Source organism: Equus asinus, chromosome 8, assembly GCF_041296235.1.
Source record: "Equus asinus isolate D_3611 breed Donkey chromosome 8, EquAss-T2T_v2, whole genome shotgun sequence".
Taxonomy (NCBI): Eukaryota; Metazoa; Chordata; class Mammalia; order Perissodactyla; family Equidae; genus Equus; species Equus asinus.
The window spans coordinates 88833084-88853177 of record NC_091797.1 but is presented as its reverse complement, the minus strand read 5'-3'; the positions used below and the strand labels follow the sequence as shown (position 1 = coordinate 88853177).

General features: G+C 54.6%; 1 protein-coding gene across 4 annotated transcripts in view; it reads right to left on the bottom strand.

The window, feature by feature from the left end:
• Nucleotides 1-20094, bottom strand: part of MYO18B (myosin XVIIIB) — a 249673-nt gene that overhangs the window by 181029 nt on the left and 48550 nt on the right. The gene's annotated exons all lie outside the window — the stretch shown is intronic.

Sequence of the window (20094 nt, the reverse complement as noted above, 5' to 3'; positions counted from 1 at the left end):
GTCCTGTGGCAGAAATGAGCACGGTGTGTTCGAGAGATGCCAAGAAGACAAGCATGGCTAAAACATCAGGGGAAGAGGAGAGGAAACAGATGAGGCTGAAGAAGCAGTGGGGAGCCAGTCCACGGACGATTACAAGCCCATTTAAGATCAGCAACGAAGACTTTGTGCAATATGGATGACGCTTGCAGTCGAAAGTTAAATGAAAAGCAAACTGGAAACCACACCACAGTATCCTGTCAACCGTGTAAATTATTCTAAACGCTGTCAAAAACAGTAAAAAAGGAAATATACCCAAATCTGAACAATCACAGCTGGGTCTGGGGGGTTTTGGATTTTCCACATTTTCTACGGTGGTTGTGCACCAATTTTGTAATTCAAATAAAAAGTAAATAACTTGTATGAAAACAAATAGTGCCATCCTTAAATAATTTTCTCCCCTCTCTTATCTTCCTGTAAATGCATTTCCTTCTGTGAAACAAGAACCACACCTGCCGAGAGATTTCCTAATGTATCGGGGAGAGATCGCGAGGGTCCCATCCTTCATGCAGAATCTACCTGGTTTATGGCAAAATCAGAAATTTGGACAAAGCCTTTATCTGGGACTTTGACACGAGGACGAGGAGCTCTGGCCTCAGGTCACTGGGGACCATAAATAGCCACTGCTCACTGAGGTCCTCCTATGTGTCACTTAGCACCGACCATCACAAGAACGTTATTTCATTGCCTCCATTTTACAAATCACTCCCATTTTACCAATGACAAAACTGAGACTCAGAGAGGTCCTGTGGCTAATGAAAAGTCCCGCCACTTTAAAAATGATTATGGTGGCGATGATAACAGTTACCACCCATTGACCCCATTTTATCCAAGACGTCATCTTTGTTCAGCTCCTGGCTTTTGAAGTCAGGAAGCTTGCGTTAGAGCTCCAGGTGTGACAGGCAGAAAAGGCTCAATAAATGATAGTTGCAATTCATTAGTATTATTGTTAATCATCACGAGAGTCCTGGAAAGCAGGATGATCATTCCCATTTGATAGACGAGAAAACAGACTCAGAGAAGTCACCAGAAGTCAGACTAAGTGGAAGAGCTATTATTTCCCCAGAAGCAATCCTCCAAACGCCGCCTTCAGGAAATGTACACACATCCTTGGGATCCAACCTCGGATAAGACTTTTTTTCAAATGCTCTCACTTATCTTTTTCACGTAAATAAATACACCGTGAAAGGAGGTGTTATAGCATCATCTTAACCGAGAACCCATTGGCTGGAGGAGGTCATCAAAAGAAGGTGACCGCTGGTTGACCTGTGAGCTGGCCCCAGGCAATCAGAGACTCCTCGCGGGCTCCCTTGTCCTTGAAACGGACATTCCGTCCATCCTTCCTACAGTGGGAGCCGTCGTCGAGGATGCCGCCTTGAGAGACCGAGGTGTTCCTGAGACCATCTGGACCGCGCACATGACTGAGCCCAGCGGAGGCCTCCGTATAAACTCTTCAGATTCCGGCCGGCGGCCGCACAGATCCACTCGTCTCGCAAAGCTCCCCTGCTTATCAAACCTGCCGCCCACCCATCTGGAGTGGCCTGCCTCTTCTTCCATCTCTCCTTGCCCTCTGTGTATGGAGGCCGGTTTGCAAACCAACACCGTTACCACTTGTGACAAATAGAAGCAGAAAATAAATACAATATGAGCACAAAAATATCCTTAGCTTCTAAGTAGACACAGTTACGTGGGAGCCTGAGATCTGCTCTCTCTTCATTAAAAAGGCAGACTAGTGAGCGCTAGAGAGAGGCATTGAAGGCCACCAGCAATAAAGGGGACTTCCTTCACCCTGGGCGGGGGCTTGAAAGTGAATTAAATAGGAGGCAAGTTTCTAGGGGGCGATGTCCTGCCCCGTCAACCCTCCACGGCCGCTCTCTGAAATAATGTCCCACCTCCACCTGCACGGACCTTCTGTGGCCTCGCCGAGCCAGGGGGACATCATGAAGGGAAAGAGGAGCAGTGAAGGGACTCGGCCGGACTCTAAACCCTGCCTCACTTAAGGGGGATATTTCCAGGCGCAGCCGAGCAGCATCCTGCCGGGGAAATCCAGGAGGCACACGGGCAGCTGTGCCAGGAAAAGGCATTTCTGCTTCCAGCTCCCTGGAAGGCTGGCCAGCGCCCAAAATCCAACCCCGAGGGCTCCTCCTTATTTGTCCAGACACAGGTGGAGGCCAAAGCCTTCTCGATGGAGGCTGGGAACCCTGAGGGGGCATCTGAGGCAGGGAGAAAGGGAACTGGACAAGAGCGTGGACGCTGAACCAGACAGCATCTGGGTCCACGGGCATTTCTGCCATTTCCAGTTGTCAGTCTTTGGGCCAGTCACACAGCGTTTTTGAGCCTCAGTTTCCTCGTCTGTAAAATGGAGTCATAAAGCCTCAAACACCTCTTCATAGGGCTGCAAGGCTGTCTATCCGTGGCTTCACCAAGAGGATTTGTGGGATGAATAATGAATTGGTGCGCTTCTGACGCAGCTCACCCCCCAGGAATTCTGCGCCCCCTGAGGTCATTTCTCCCCCATGGAAAGGTGGACACATTGGGCTCAGCATCGCCCACCCAGCTACCGCAAATCCAGGGACAAAGCTGTCCTCTGAATGCCACCGAGGTTGGAGATTCCAGTACAAGTGAGGTTCTTGTACACGGACGGCTCCTCTCCCACAGCCATTATCTAACCAACAGGAACAGCCACGGAGCGCTGAGCGCGCACGGTGTCAGACACTGTGCTCCGTGATTCCCTGGGCTCACCCTCTTTACTCTCATAAAACCGTCTGAGATAATTCACAAATGCGGAACAGACTCGGTAAGGTCTAGTTTCTTGTTCCAGGTGGAACAGGGCGTGAGTGGCAGAGCGGGATCCCCACCTCATGCGCTGATCTCAGACCGTGCAGTAGTCGCATGCTGTTCCGCATGAGCAGACATCTGTGTGGTCACTGCTCTATCCAGAACAGAACTGGCACCAGGAAGGGCTCAACAAACAGTTGTGAAATGAGTGATTCAATGAAGGAAGGAATCGACGAAGGAATGAACGCTTCTTGCTGATGGCCAGCCCTGCCCACCCCCCAGCCCCTGTGCTCCAAGATTTGGGAGCGAGAACCTCTCTGTTCCCCTGCCCCCAAGGGACCAGCCATCGGAAACTTAGAGATGGCCTTCTCGAACAGGAAAGATCAAATAAAAGATAAAACTGAAGCGAGAGAGGCAGAGAGACACAGAGAGGGAGAGGCCACGAGACAGAGATGGAAACGGAGAGACAGGACGGAGCTGGCTCCTCCAAGGGCACTCCGTGGGGGTTTGTGCATTTTTCCTGCCCCCAGCCTGCTCCAGAGGCAATCAACACACTCTATCCAGGAGGCAAAGAGGCTGTGCCCAGAACGATCCCAAAGCTAAACGCAGAGATCATTTCCCGCGTGTGCATTTGGCCGCCAGCCATGCTGCCAGTCGCTGGCGGCAAACAGGAGCCCGTAGCCGGTGCACCCGCGGGGCGGCTCTGCAACAGGCGTCCCACGCAGGACGTCTAGGGACCCTCCGCCTCTCCTTCTGCATGCATCACTCAGGACACGAGATGCTGACTGGTAGGAAAGGCCCCCTGGCCACTCACCAGTCACCCCTCCTCTGTCTCACCCACTCAAGCAAAAACACCCGAATGCAAATGCCCAAGAGTATTACAAAGGCGACCTCAATATCACAACATCGGCCAGCAGCATGTCCTGCGCACGCGTGACATGCCAGGCACTGAGCTGAGCTCTGAACACACGCCGCCTCCTTCAACCCTCCTGCAGCATCAACATCCCCACTGGACTTACGAGAAAACAGAGCTTCCGAGAGGGCGACCCTCCAAGGGCGCGCAGCTGGTGAGCGGCAGAGGCCGGATCTGAACTCAGAACTCCTGACCCGGCACTCAACACCCTGACCACGGCGCTGGGCAGAGGGGCCTCCTCTCATAAAGGGGCATCGTCCTAGGGTCAGAGTCTAAGGAGAAACATCGCGAGCCCTTAACATTTCCCTTGAGAACCTCTTAAATTGCCCAGAACGTACGGGATGGTAGCATGCTTCCAGGAGTCCAGCACAGCAAGCTTTCCCCCATGGGACATGAGAGGAAGTGGTGGCTTGCCTTTAGGGACCACGACATAAGAAAAAATACGCGTCTGTCACTGCTAACCTCACATTGCCCTTGTGTGTGTGGTTGGACTTCTATAAATACAATCCACATAGGATGGGACCACCCACCCTTGAATCTGCTCTACATTAAAAATTATTTGCCAATACCAATTCTATTATTATTCTTAATGACCGATGGGCCGTGCATCTTGCCATGGCCTGGAGGACGCACCCCTGAGCATGTCTACACTGAGAGGGAGGATGGTTGGGCTACCCGGGCTGACCTCCCAACCACCTTGCAGGGTCTGCAGGCTGAGTGTTGCTAAGCCTGATGTTACAGCAGAGGCCATCAAGACACAGAAAGGGATATCGCCCAGCCCTAAGTCACATAGCATGCAAATAGCTGAGCTGGAACTCGAGTCCAGGTCGCCTGACCCCCCGGGCCAGGGGCACAGGGTTAGGAGTGGCTCTGGCACCCCCACATATCCCATTTAGACTTGGCTTGAGCATATGCATGGGCTGAGGTCAATCAAGAGGAAACGGCGACAGGCTTCAGATGGCAACGTGGCGGGTGGACCCGGACCGAGCTGTCACTGCTCCCCCCATGTTCCCCCGGGCCCCACTGTGCTCCCTGCTGCAGAGGGCACTCTCTCGAACTGCACTTGCTCAGACGGAGAGCAGGCTGGGAGCGCCACAGAATTCACATCCCCAGCCCTGAACCAGCGACAACGCCCTTCGAATGGGATAACTCGGGTGGGTGCTCTCTGCTGACCCCCAGAGGTCCCTGGAGGGATGGAGCCCCAGGTGACCACATAGGTCACTGGCCTGATGACACCCTCTTTGTGGCTGCCTTCCAGCCCCGCTTCCCGTCCTCAAGCCCCTCCCAGCGCTCCCCGGCATCGCCTCCCACAGGAAGGTCTTGCCCTTGAACCCTTGTCCCAGCAGCTGCTAAGGCTCAGAGAGAGCCTCACACTGAGCAAGGTTTGGCTCGGTTCTCGCTTCAATTCTAGAAGCCAAGAGAAGGTTCTCTGAAAGGGAGCCAAGGTCTCCGCACACTGCTTTCTTTCCATCTCTGTCTATTCCTCAGAAGCCACCGTCACGTCTGGGCGAGGCCCGGCTCCAGCCATGTGCTCCCAAGGACAGGGCTGAGTCAGAAGCTCTCCAGGGGGTGGAAAGGGCATGTACCATATCAATTCGGTCCCTGCTTGCTGAAACAAGTTTCTTAGCTGCAGGACTTCTCAGAGCCTTGAAAGGATATCTTACAAATCTCCAAGAAGGGAAGTTCTATTCAGACTTATTTGGCCTCCAAATGCTTTCATAGAGCAGCTTGCAGGTCTAATGTCCCGGGAGACACTAGTTTAGGAAATACCGGTTTAGATGAAAGAGCTCTCAACTAACCAGGTGACCCTGGGCAAGCCACGTCACCCAAGTCACTTTCCCAAGGTCACAGCATCAGTAAGAGGCAGGCTGGGATTTGAACAGAGAACGAACAAAGGAGAAAGGAGAGAAAGAAAAAAGGAAGGAGCAAGAGAAAGGAATGGAACTGCAGTTTCTGAGCTGCTCAAAGCCACCTGCAAAGGCAGATTTGTCCCTTTGCGCTCAATACAAAAAAAGGGAGAGAGGAGCCCATGACACGAGTGTTTTCCCCCACGGGCCATGAGCTCAACTGCCATCAACTACTGTGGGCTCCTGCGTTTATTAATAACCGAGTTGTTTCTCCTTCCAACAATAGCCGCGCCATTGTTGAATGACTGAACGTTACGTGACTTATTTAGAACGCTGGTGCGTCTGGCTCACAAGTCTTCTCGCAGACGTTCACCATTCGGAGGCCGGCAAGGAAGGAGGCCACCTGCCGGGAAGAGAGAAGCTGAAAGGGCTGGAGATGCTGCAAGAAAAGGCAGCGCTCCGGAAACACCGCCCCCGTCCAGATCTCACTTCCGCCGCTTCGAGCCCCAGGATGTCGGGAAAGTGACATCCGCTCTCGGAGTCTCAGTTTCTTCTTCTGTAAAATGGGAATCTATCCCCACAGAGTTCTGGTGAAGCATCAGTGAGGTTATTGGGCAGATCACTTAGCACAGAATCCGCTCAGTAAATGTCGACTCTTGCAGTTGTGATCGCACCCTGAGATTTCCGCCTGGGGACATCCAGTAAAGGTCTATTGTTGGGAATCATAGAAGATGCAACCCTCTTAGAGGCCAGAACTTCTAGTCCCTTCCTGCTTCTTATGGCTCCTGCCTGTCCCTGTTGTCCCCAGGTGCCATGCAGCCCCACAAACCTGAATATATTGTTTCACCTGTCTGGCTTTGGAGAAAGTTGCCATCTGCCCCAGGGCCTTTGCCCGTCTGCACAGTGAGTGCCCACTGTAAGGCCTGGCCAACAAGCCGTCTATAAATTGCTGCTGAGTTGCTCATAATCCTACATGAGTCACTGCCCGCACCCTAAGAGCTGGAACGACAACTCATAGACGCCTCCCAATGTGCCAGGGAACGTGAGCAGGTTTTCTGGAACAGAGGGCTGATTGGACAGACCAGGTGGGGCAGCATCAGGTTAGACCCAGAAGAATGGGCTGCTTTCCTGCAGGACTTCTCAGAACCTTGAGAATGCCAATGTGCGTTGGAATTTACAAGAGAAAGGGAGCAGGGGGATGGGGTCTCCTGAACTAAATCGATCAAGAGGCTGGAGGGGAAAGGCTGATGTGGCATCTTTGGGATGTGGGGGGGGAATGGTGGAAAGAACTGGAGGCTGGACATCCAGAGACACCTTCAGCCTGGCTGCAGGGCCTCGAACAGGAGATCTCACCTCTCGGAACCTCAGTTTCTGTATCTGGAAAATGGGGTGACTCTTCTCCCTGCGGTTTGCTCTAAGGATGAAATGAGACAGTGGATGCGAAGCTGCCTGGGAGTGTCCCCAGAGCGGGTGATCCGAGCCGAGGAGCAGAGTCACCAGGGAGACCTCCGCTGAAAGGCGTCCCTCAGTCCCTCAGGGGCACTGCAGAAGCAAAGCCTGGGGGTGGGGCCAACAGCAAGCCTGTGAGGGACTTGCTGAGGCCCCATAGCTAGTGAAGCAGAGCCAGGGCCCAACCCAGCCCTGGGTGGCCCCCCATCCAACGCTCCTGCCACATTCAACTGTCCCTCACCACAGCAGGCTGCACCAGAGTCACTCAACCCATCAAACTGTCCCCTTTGAGGCTGTTTCCTGGGGCCCCAGAGAAGCCCACGACAGCTGGTGCTCCAATGTGCTAAGCACTTAGTCTCATGGATGCAAGAACCACAGGAAAAGGTCCGAGGACTGATTCCATTCCTCGATGATGCCATGGACCATGCAACAGAACGTGGCATAAAGAACAGGGGGACAGGCTCCCAAGACAGAACTCCCAGGTACAGTTGGGCCCCTCCCCTGCCCTCGTCCATGACCTTGGACAGCTTGCTCTCTGAGCCTCCACTGTCTCAGCCACAGACCGGGTCAGGAGCAGTCAACGGAGTAATCCACACACACCACTTAAGTCATGCCTGGCAGAGAGCGGATCCTCAGCCAAGAGTGACAGTCAGTGATTCCATCATCATCGTGCTCGCCATCCTGTCCTCAGCAGCGTGGCTGTGCTTGGTCTCTGAGCGGTGGGTGCAGATGTTCACAGCAGAGTTCTCACGGAGCCCCGGCTGTCTGCCCTCCCACAACAGGTTAGTGTCTCTGCTGATCAAGGATAAAAGAGACCCCACAGAGCATCTGGTCCACCCGCACTGGGCAAGTCCTTTCCCCTCTCTGAGCCTCAGTTTCCTCATCTGCAAAATGGGATAACAGCACCTACCACCCCCCTACACAGGATTGCTGAGACGGCCAAAGATCTTAGAATAGTGCCTGGCATGTAAGCACTGGATAAACATTAGCTGCTGTTATGTAGGCGAAACAGAGGCCAGGAGGAGGGCAGAGGCCTTTACAGGGCCGCCCAGCAGGGCAGTGGCTTGGCCAGTCTGAACTCATCCCCCAGGTGGTCCCACCTCCCCGCCCCACCCTCCCAAGGCTCGGGGCTACCAGCGAGCCCTGGCTTCCAGCATCAGCCACTCCAGGGTTCTGTGGGTTTTTTAATATAATTGTTTACATCCCAGAGCAGCCATTCCAGCTTAATGAATGAGTTCAATATGCTCAGAAAACGCAGAACAAATCTTTGCTTGTGGCCCAGAATAGGCCTGGCCGCACCAGCTGTCAGTCAAGGAGCCAAGCCGCCATCCAGGGTGGAGGATGTGGGCCTGTGGCCTCGGGAAGCCAGGCGGTGGGACGGCGCCCAGGAGGGGACAGGCCTCAGGGGTGCTGGGTCCAAGGACAGATCAATGAAACCTCCAGGCTGTGGGGCCACGTGGTAATCCTGTCTTATCCCCACAGTGCCAGTGCACGGCCCTCAGGCTGGTGCCTTGTGGACACGAACACAGAGGCCCCAGGCCTTGCTCAAACCACCACACCTTTGCTCACGGAGGTCCCTACGCTTGCACCACCCTCCCCAATTTCCTCCCAGTTTGGGAGATTCAGCTCAAGGGTCCCAGGCCCTAAGACCCCTTAGATGAGGCTGCCCACTCTGAACTTTGGGTGTCTCCTGCTAGAATTTTCTCTTAGCATCACCAATGCACTTGTCTGGGTCAATCTTCCTTGATTGGATGGAAATTTGGTCTTAGAAAGTGAGGATGGTGTCCCAGGGCAGCCGAGGGCCTGTCCCAACAGGCATAGAGGAGACGACAAGAAAGGAGGAGAGAGAGAGAGAGAAGGAGGGAGGAAATGAAAAGGAGAGAAGGAAAGACGTGAAGGAGGAGAAAAAGGATGAAGACGGGGGGGGAGGGGAAAAAGGAAAGGCTGAGCAGAGTGGACACACAATGACCAGAGAATCGGAGACTCAGATTCCAGTCCTATATCCCCTACAGCCGTGCTGTGTGACCCTGAGCAAGTACCCTCCCCTCTCTGGGCCTCAGTCCCTGCCCTGACAAAGAGGGGCTCAGGCCTGCCCATCCCAGCCCCTCCTCAGCATGTGGATTCCCAGCCGGGCAGGGACGTTCACAGGTCAGGCAGAGGGGCCATCCTCCCAGGCATCTGCAACCACGCAGGGAGGTGTCCCCCTGGCAGCCGAGGCTGTGGGAGGCCGAGCTTGCCGTCCCTCCGAGGCCCTCTGCACAGAAAAGTCGTGGAGGCCAGGCCGCAGCTGCCTGCTCCTCCTGACTCGATGACTCTTGACGTCCCTTAACCCAGAGCCAGAAGAAACGGGCACGGCTGGTCCCAGCCAGCGGGGCCCAGCCACCAGCCCTAATCAGCACTCGTGGGAAAACTGCATACTCGGAGCCCCGAACGCCCTGTGACAAGGGAGCCGTCCGTCTCATTAGGGGCACGGAGCCGCTGGGAGTGTGGGAGAAGCCCCTCTAAGTTGGAGGAGAGCGAGGCAGGAGGCTGAGCCGCCACAGTGAGGAACCCCCGCATGGGAGCCTGGCCTCGACCCCTTGGAGCCCTGCAGGCTTCACTTCCAGAAACAGCAGTGAGCTTGGAAAAGCAAAGAGAGGGGAGGCCAAGCGTCCGTTTTGGGGTAGTGGACAGAAGTGGCAGCCCCAAAGTGGAGGCCGCAGGTCTATTTGAAAACGCCAAGCCTTCCTCAGACCCCCGGCGACCCAGTGCATGGCAGGCAGAAGGTCCAGCTTTGTGCCCCTTAGAGCTGTGTGACCCTGAGTTAGTGGCTTCACCTCTCTGAGCCTCAGCTTCCTCACCTATAAACAGAAATGGTAACAGCAGTGACTACCCCTCAGGCCTGTGAGGGTTAAATGAGCCAACTGGTGTATAAACAAACACCCAAGGGAGGCAATCTGGGCTGCCTTCATCGAGATGTTAAACATCGAACGTGCCCTCGGACCCAGCAGCCCCACATCCGGGAAACCAGGCCTCCAAAACGCTCGCTCAGGTGCACACCCTCTACATGCAAGGATGTCCCCTGGGGCGTTGTTTATAACACCAGGCAGGGAATGACCTGAACAATGACAGGCTGGAGAACTGTCACGCAGCCCGCCTACTCCTGGCACGCCCTTGCAGTCAACAATCAGGGACGTCGCCACGAACCAACGTGCAAAGAGGTCGAAGACTCTCTGTGACATAGAAAAATCAGAGAGCGTAAAAATGGCGATGGTGTGAACCCATTTGTGTAAAAACCACACCCAACCAAACAAACAACCTATAGGTTTGTTATACGCACGATGCAGCTAAATGCACAGTTTTAAAAGGCCCGTTGCTGAGGCGACAGGAACACACGGGTGTCAATTTGCTGGGTGTGACGGGTGCTGTGGCCCTACAGACGCCCCGCCCGGGGCAAGGGGGCGCGGGACTCCATGCATTGCTGTTCCATCTCCCTGTGTGTCTATAATTATTTCAGATCAAAAAGTTGAAGAGGGAAAAAAAAACCCCAGCCTGTCGGGGCAGTGAACATGTCCTGTGTGACCCTGTCGTGGTGCAACATGACATTGGACCTTTGTCCAAACCTGTCGAGTGGATGCCACCAAGGTGACTCCTGATGCCACCTGTAGACTTTAGTTAATAATAACGTGTCAACATGGGCTCATCAGTTGTAACAAATGTCACCTTAACAATGGTCACCTTTGAGGGCAGAGGATCCGGTGGGGGGGTGAGTAGGGACCATTTTTTTACTCTATATTCTTCTGTCTTGTTTTCGTTTTTCATAAGACAACTTTACAATAGTACCGTGCATTTGTTTTAAAATAATAAAAATAGTCAAAGTGTTCACCAAGTGCTTGAATGTGTGGTCCTGGCTTTGTGTTGGTAGCATCTGTGTTTTTTCCCACCGGCCTTCGGCATGCGGGGTCTCGCCCCAGCTTGGGGAGCATCGGGCCGCCCCCTCCCTTCCCTGGTGGACGGCCCTGACTGCTGGATGTTGGGGCGTCCCGGCAGAGGGCGGGCGGCTGGGCCCTTGGCATTATTGCCATCGTCTCTCCTTCCTGCGGGCCCCTCTGGGCTCCCGGACTGACGGCCCCATCCATTCAGGGACTGACATCTTTATTGCAGCAGGCGGGGACCGGCAGGCTGACGGGCAGCCTCCTTTCGTTACCCGTTACGCGGCCTCTCCTCGGGTGATAGATGGGCCTGACCGTGTCATCTATTAGGCCGTGGGGTCAGCGGCATGCAGACTGGCAAGTTTAGTGAGAGACAAATAAATTAAACCTCCTGCCGACCTCCGGGGCAGAAGGAAAGCAGAGCCACGCAGCCATCAAGGCGGGCATCGCTCATCTTTGTTGCTCTTTTGGATTCTGAACATTGTTGTCATTTTCGTGGAATAATGAGGGACGGCAGACAGGGTGACAAACAGCCTCAGATTTCCTGGCAGGGCCTCCGTCATCTCTTACAGCTACGGGCCCCCAAGGATGCAGAGGATTGAAGACCAGCCCGAGTCAGCCCTGTGGACTCGAGCTTCACTGGGGAAAACTCTGGACGGTGGACAGATTTTCCATTAATAATAGTAATGGAGGGGCCGGCTCCGTGGCCGAGTGGTTGAGTTCGCGTGCTCCACTGCGGCGGCCCAGGGTTTGGATCCTGGGCGCGGACATGGCACCACTCGTCAGGCCACGTTGAGACTGCGTCCCACATCCCACAACTAGAAGGACATGCAACTAAGATATACAACTGTGTACAGGGCGGGTTTGGGGAGATAAAGCAGAAAAAAAAAAGATTGGCCACAATTGTTAGCCCAGGTGCCAATCCTTAAAAAAAAAAAAAAATAATAGTAATGCCAATAATAGCAACGACAACACTTTACATAAATAATGTAAGCCTACCCTAGCAGGTAGGCACTGTTGTTGTCCCCAATTTACAGAGGGGGACGCTGCGTCTCAGAGGTCCGGGCATCACCACGATCATGAGGGGAACCACAACTGAACTCACATCGGCCTGGTCCCAGAGGCCAGGCCGTAAGCCTCAATTCGGAGCTCTCCTGCCTCCAGCCTGCTTAGAGGATGACCTTCCAGGTGGAGGAACGGAGAGTGGAGGCTGGAGGGGCGGATGGAGGCTAGACGGAGCTGAGAAGGACTCTTAGGAGAGAGCTGAGGTCCGGGCAGCCAGACGCACCCAAGGACCTGGCCAGGCGGGCGGCCTCGTGGAGGAGAAGGGCAGCAGCTGTGGAGGTGGACAGACACTGATTCCAACCTCGGCTCCACCGCAGGATGCTGTTTGACCTTGGCAATGTTACATAAACTCTCTGAGCCTCAGCATCCTGAACCGCAAAGTGGGATTCCTGCCCTGCCCATCAGGCGAGAATTAAGAGAGAGAACAGGTGGAGTGTCCCCCAGCCCTGGGCCGAGGGGCAGAGCAAGGAGACTCCAAGAGGATTTTGTTCACAGAGCTCATTCCTGGAAAGCGTGTTGGGTCTAATTTTAATCACGTACAGCCAAGAGGCCCTGAGACAGAGAAATGGTTTCTTGCTGCAAAGAGGGCACTGGGTTCACCCTTGATTTACTCTTCTCTGGGGACAGGGTCCTTAGGGGGCATCAGAGGATAGTGGGGGGGCACCGGTCATGAAAGCAGAGAGCTGACGTCCTGGGAGCTTCCTCTGGCCACCTCAGCAGGGGACTTGGAGGCATCAGCTGTGGGACTCCACAAGCCTTGCAGCATCGTAACGACAACAGCCAGAACTTGCCATGTGCCCGGCGCTGTGCTGCGCCCTCGACAATCTCTGTTCCCCTGCAGAGCAGGCCTGGGAAGCCACTACTCTTTTCAATCCCATTTTACAGGCCAGAAAACTGAGCCTCCGAAAGCTTAAGTTACCTGCTCGAGGCCACGATGGCAAAATGTGGCCACACCAATAGCCCCCATCCTACGTGTTCTAGAACCTTGTTGCTCCCCCACCCAGGGGTGGAGTCTAGATTCTCTGGCCCTCGAAGGTGTGACACTCTTATAACCAACAGAACATGGCAGAGGGATGCTGCGTGACAATGAGGCCAGCTCAGAAACGACGACGCAGCTTCCACGTTGCTCTCTGGAAACCTGTGTTTGGAACCCAGAAGCTGCCACGGCCACGAGGAAGCCCGGAGAAGCCCATGCAGAGAGACCCGAGACCACACGAGGACAGGGAGACGCCCGGCCAGTGCCAGCACCAGCCACCATCTGACAGCAACCACACGAGCCACCTCAGCCAGAACCGCCCAGCTGAGCCCTTCCACACCACAGACCCACAGAAGCCGCCGGAGAGAATAAAATGATTGTTGTTTAAGCTGCAGAGTTTGGGGCTGAATTGCTACACAGCCCGGTAACCGGACCAGCCACAGAGCTAGCGAGTGTTGGGACCCTCACTTCAATTAAAGCCCAGGTCTGAGTCCGTCCTGGCCGCTCTGACCACTACCCTGCACTGTCCTTGGCCCCCAGGACCTTCTGCTAAGTTGTGGGGAGAGCACTGGACTGAGAGTCCAGAACTGGATCCTGGTTCATTCATGAGCACAGAAGTTTCGTCGTGGGCCCTTAGGAAAGGAGCTTCATCTCGCAGAGGCCCAGGGTCTTCACCCACCTATGGGGCCTGATGACCCCCACCCATTAAGGGGCCAGCTTCAATGCCAATGAAGACAACCGACAGCAAAAACACTCTGCAGAGGAGACAGCTACAGCTTGCTGACCTCCTCCCTTGTGCCAGGTGTTACATGTCCATTATCTGACTATTAAACGGCCGTAGGAGGGAGGGGGGAGTTATTACCATTTTACAGACACAGACGCTGAGGTCCGGGAGGTGATATCTGTTCCCCACATTAAATCACACAGCCAGCAGGTGGGGGAACCAGCATTCCAAGCCAACTCTGCCCAACTCGAGGCCTTGGCTTTTCCCTCCTCCCTCCCTCTCTCCTTATCAAGCGAGCTCCAGAGAGCATCCATTTGCTGTCCTTTAAAACACGTGGGCGCTAGCGAATTGTTTCGTGGGCCACTTTTCGCCCAAGGAAAGAAACACGAGGCAGGATGAATGATTGCCTGATGGCTCCCGGGGGATGGCCCCAAGCCACGAGCCTGGGTTAGCAGCAAACCAGCCATGATGTCAAATCACCGGGGGTTTTCCGCCCGCCGTGTGGAGCCAGTCCCCTGGTGCCCCTGGAGATCCACTCTGGAGACACGATGCAGAGGGTGGGACGGACTCGGTCCCCAGGAGCCACCCAGCTTGTCGATGGGAGGCGGCCCAGGGTCAGAGCATTATTGGCATTGCAACCTTGGGGGAGCCCCCAGACAGCTCTGTGCGGCCCCTCCTCCATCCCACAGATGAGGCTCAGGCGAGTTCCGTAACATGGCTGATGTCACACACAGCTACTAAAAGGTCACGCTGAGATCTGAACCCAGGACCGGCTGACTTCAAAACACCCGTGTCCTTTCCCTGCCACATCCTGAGGGGAGGCGTCCCCTCTGACTTTGAGGCTGCCCAGGGCACCGCTGGTGACAGGGTGACCCAGGGCCCCTGCGGGGAGCCAGCCTCCTGGGGTGAAGGCCACCACATCACAGGGGCCGAAGGGACTGAGAAGCGGGTGGGGGAGGTCATGGCGGCAGGGACCCTCAGGGACTCAGGGGTCAACGGGGCCTGGCGGGACTTCAGGGGGAACAGGGTATGAACCCCCAACGGAGAAGGCTCAGAGGGGCCCCAAGGAGGCACATTGGGGCCACATGTGATGTCAGTGCTGAAGGCTCCCTGGGGAGAGCTGAACTGAGCAGGGGCCACGTGTGTGCTGGGACCACATGGAGACCAGAGGGCCTGGGCCCCCATCGGCCTGGGACCACCCTGCTCATGCTCAGGGGCCTTTTATGGGACAAAGAAGGGCTGGGAAAAGCACGAAAAAAGGGAAGCAAGTTTTCAGAAGAGAAGGAGGAAGTAACATTTCCACAGTGGGAGGAAGAGGACGACACTGCAAAGGAAACGTCCCTTCCGGGTCCCCGGCCTCCACCCAGCCCTCCACACGTCCGCTGCCTTGTGCCCCTTCCGGTTGACCCAAAACCCAGGGATCAAGGCTCTATGTCCCAGAGGCAGCTGGTGGAGGCACAGGGCTCAGCCTGCGATGAATACATTTTTGGTCTTTGTCCCAGTTCCCGGCGCACAGCTCCTCAAGCCCTTGGAGACTGCGAGGTGACAAGAGGGGCTTCTGTGTGCCGTTGGGTTGACTGGCGTCTGGGGACCCTAGACAGCTGCAGGAGGGGGGCTGGCCGCCAGAAAGCCCAAGGCATGATTCCAAGCTTGGAACTCTCAGCCCCGCCCCGACCCCCGGAGGGAGAGGAGTTGAGGACTGAGCTGAGCACCCACGGCCAAGGATCGAGTCAGCTGTGCCCGTGGAATGAAGCCTTCACAAATCCCTAAGTGCCGGAGTCTGGGGAGCTTCTGGACTGGTGGACACGGAGAAGGGCAGGGAGGACGGCCTGCCAGAGAGGACGCGGCCTCCCCACACGCCTCGCCCTGTGGATCTTTTCCATTTGGCTGTTCCTGAGTCGTATCTTTTATAATAACCGGTGAGAGCCAGCTAAGTGCCTTCCTGCAGTCTGTGAGCTGTTCCAGGAAATTATCGAACCTAGGGAGGGGGTGTGGGGACCCCAACTCAATAGCCAGTCCATCAGAAGCCTACGTGGCCCAGACATCTGATTGGGGTCTGAGGTCGGGCAGTTTTGGGGGACCGTCCCAGAGCCTGGGGCTCTGTGCTAACTCCAGGTAGTGTCAGAATGGGACTGAATCGTAGGACCCCCTGTGGGTGTCTGGAGAATCAGAGAATCAGTGGGTGTGGGGGGAAAACCCCCCACATTTGGTGTCAGGAGTGTGAGTAAACACGGTTCGGGGCGTCCCAGGGAACGAGTGACATCAGCAGCCCTCTTGGAGCCAGTGGGACAGAAGCAGCAGCCATGGAGCTGAGGAGGCGGCAGGTGTGGCCCCAGAGTTTGGGCTCAGAGCTCGGTGGACCTGAGTCCAAATCCCACCTGTGGCTTTAGCTGTGTGCCCTGGGAGATGTGGGTCAACCTCTCTGGGAAGCCGCAGCCTCATTATCTGTATAATGGGCATCCTAACAGTTCTCACCCTCCCCAGGCTGTTCAAGGGCTGTACAGTGACGTCCTCGTGGCTGTAAGCTCTCAGCACGGCACCCAGGAAAACAAGCCAATTCTCCAGCAGAGAATGACCCTAACAGCCCATTGCAAAGTCTAGGGCAATAGAGTCATCTTTGCAGGGAGCCCAGCCGAGGTTCCGAAGCTCACTCTGAAACATACGAGCTGTGTGATGTCAGGCCAATCACATACCCTCTCTGAGCCTCCGTTTTCTAATCTATCAAGTGGAGATGGATGAAAGCCAACACTTAGGAAGCACCCGATCATGGGCCAAGTCCTGTGTGCCACACATTTGGCATGGATGCATTTAACCCTTACAACAAGCCTACGCAGTGAGTACCATCATGAGCCCTGTGGTATAGAGGAGGAAACTGAGGCTCAGAGAAGCCAAGCCAGGATCCACACCCAGCAGGCTGACTCCTGATTCTTGCCCACGAGGCGCTCTTCTTCCTCACCAGGTTACTGCAGAAATCTAATCAGACCCAAAGGCAGAAGTGAGGTCCCGGGGCTTTGAAACCACAAAACAGTAAACTGACATTAGCGGGGGTGGTTGTTTTCGCTATCACAGCTCAGAAACCCCGAGTCCAGTTATAAGGCCCTAAATCTCCCCACTGGGGGTGATGTCGGTTTTGAAAATCAGAATCAGGGCTTTCAAATAAGCTAAGGAAGCCAGGCGCACCGGGGGAGGGAATTATTTTAATGAAAAAAAAAAAAAAGCTGATTAATGGAAATGATTCTTAATATATTTCAAAATGATCTGTTATGACACAAAGCAAAGACATTTATATACGACTCTGAAATTCTTAACCGCTGATTTTAGAGCTGCCTATTATGAAATCTTCCGAACCACAATATACAATTAGTAAATCATCAGGCAGGCCTCCCAGGCAGACTGACAGTGGCTCCTCTTAAAATAATTTATAAGGTGGGGTGGGGGAGGCTGGGAGAAATTATTGCCATAATCATGTATTAATAAAATATTTATAAATGTGACTTTCTCTTTTAGCATCACAGGCGGCCACAGGTACGGGTCAGGTTCCTGAGCCCACATCAGAGGGGGCGCCCCACGTGCCCCACGAGGAGGAACGCAGGGTGGGAAGCACACTGCTCTGGGGACAGGTCAATAGGCCAGGGGGCTTCGCTGGCCTCTGTCTTGTCACATCAAAGGCAGCGAGGGTTCACGTGTGACCATGGAAATCAGAAGGCAGCCCGCAGCCATCTGCAAGGCTCCTCTCTCCCTAGGCTTTGCAGATCCCCAGGAGGGAGCAACCTGTCTGAGTGGAGTGTGACAGAGAGGCAAGTGGCTGTGTCTCCTTGGGAGAGTCCCTTCTTCCGGGCTCAACACCACCGTCATGGAGCCACCTCCTCCAGGAGGACCACCTTGAGCTAGATGCTCTTGGTGACCCGTCCACCCCGCGTCGCCCTGGCCACCTGACACGTGCCACCCATAGGTGTCCCTGGCCTGTCACTGTGGGTACCTGTCTGTTCCTCTCTGCTTTCTCTGGTTGCAGGAGCGTGCTTAGCCCACGCACGGGGCAGGCTCAGGGTGCAGGAGGTAACGCCCTCCACCCAGGAGCCCCCGTCAAGCAGGGGGAAGCAGGAGGCGGTGTATAAACACCCCGGCTTCCTCTCCTGGGTAACTCAACCAGGAGGCATGTCCCTCAGGCTCCCTGAGGTCCGCAGGGGGACTGAGCCCCAAACACCCAGAGGTAACCCGCTCATCAACATATCCTGTCACCTCCCTCCCCTCCCTGCCTCACTTCCCCACCAGTGCCTCCTGGGGTCCCTTTGGGTGCAAATAATCTAAATGCACCCAAATCTTTGTCTTCGGGGGAACCCAGCCTAATTCAGCTGCGTTTTCCTGATCCCGTTTTTCCTCCCATCAACCCCATCCTCAGTGCATTGAAAGAGGAGGCCACGGAAGCCCAGAGAAGTTTGGGTTTGAACCCTGGCTTAATGCATCTAGACCTGCTGAGCCTCAGCTTCCCATTCTGTAAGATGGGTTTGCTTCCTTCCTCACACCCCCAGTCGGAGGGCGTCCACACCCCGACTCTGAACCTCCACAGCTTTCCCGGCCTGCACCGAGTGATCGCACCCCAAACTCGGCCCGTTTACAAAATCGGCTGATGGAGTCAAGTTCAGAAGTTTCCTCTCTCCAAATAAAATGGCAAACTCACAAGAAAGGACTCCGTCTTCACAGCCTCTCCGATCCCTCCCTCAGCCAGGTATGGGCACAAAGTCAGTGCCGGCTCATCTCAGGGACTGGGGTGTGTTATGGCTGAATTATGCCCCACCCCAAACTCCTACATTGAAGTACCGGCCCCGGGTCCCTCACACGGTGACTGTATTTGTTGACTGAGCCTTTAAAGGGGTAATTAAGGTGAAATGAGGTCATATGGGTGGACCCCAATCCCGTGTGACTGGTGTCCTTATAAGAAGAGGAAATCAGGACAGACGACACACAAATGGAGGGTGATCATGTGAAGACAGCAGGAAGGTGGCTATCTGCAAGCCGAGGAGAGAGGCCTCAGGAGAAACCCACCCTGTGACACCTTGATCCTGGCTTCCAGCCTCCAGAGCTGTCAGAAAACAGATTCCTGTTGTTTAAGCCCCCAGTTTGTGGTCCTTCGTTATAACAGCCTTAGAAAACTAACAAAGCCCTGAAACCCACACTTGAATGGGTGGCCGGGTACACGGACCCCAGATTAAGAACCTCTAATCTGGCCCAATTCCAGAATTTCGCATCCGAGAAAACTGAGACCAGAGAGACAGGTGACTTGCTCAAGGTCACACAGCAAGTTGGGGGCAGGGCCAGATTCCTGACATCCTCTCTCTAGTTTGGCTGGAGCCGAGGAGGATGGAGAAATTTCTTCAGAGCACAACCGAACAGTTAATTCAGAGGCACAGGGACCCCCGAGGGCTGAGACCTCCCAGGGGGATGGTGTGGAATAGGGTCGGCCAACTTTCTCTGTGAGGAGCCATATCGTAATTATTTTTGTCTTGGCAGGCTGTACGATCCGTGTCTCAGCTACTCCTCTCTGCCGTTGTAGCAGGAACGCAGCCGTAGACGCGTAAATGAACGAGCGTGGCTGTGTTCCAAGCAAACTTGAATTATGGACACTATAATTTGAACGCCAGATAATTTTCATAAGTCCCAAAATATTATTCATATATATGCATATTTTCATCTAGTTGAAATGGAAAAACTATTCTTAGTTTGCGGGCTGCACAAAAGCAGGCAGCAGGCTGGATGGGGCCCACAAGCCCGAATTTGCTGACCCCTGGTGTAGATGAAGCCAGACGCAGAGCTGGGGGTTTCTAACTGGCGACTAGAGTTTTGCAGGAAGAGAAATGCCCCCTAGGCTGGTGAGAGGACCGCGTTCTCACACCCTGGTGTTCATGACCCTGGGGGTCCCAGTGACCAGGAAGCTGAGCGAGAGATGTTACGTCCCGTGAACAAAACAGTGGTGACATCCCGACACCCAAGGGTCTGAGCAGGGCCCATGGCTGAGTTTCAGAAACGCAAGTGGCACCTGTTTTTTGCACATTTGTGTAGTCAGGCATGTCTGTCCTTGGCTGGTACCAACTGTGGAACGCCTATTTTACTCACGTCCGACTCAGCATAACTTCTAGAAATTTCCGAAATCAAATCAGCGGCCAACGCATGTGGCTGAAACGGATGAGACTCAAAACAATGGGCCACACGGCCCACGACTGTGGGAATGGCAGGAATGATGTGCCAGCATATTCTAGAAGCGTCTGCTGCTCCACAGGAGAATGGGCAGAGTCAGTACATCATTCCAGAGGACAGACCTCAATTCACACATGTTCATTTGACAAGTGAGTTCCAACTCCAGAACTCTATGTTCTGGGCCCAAAGGAAGCCACTCCCTC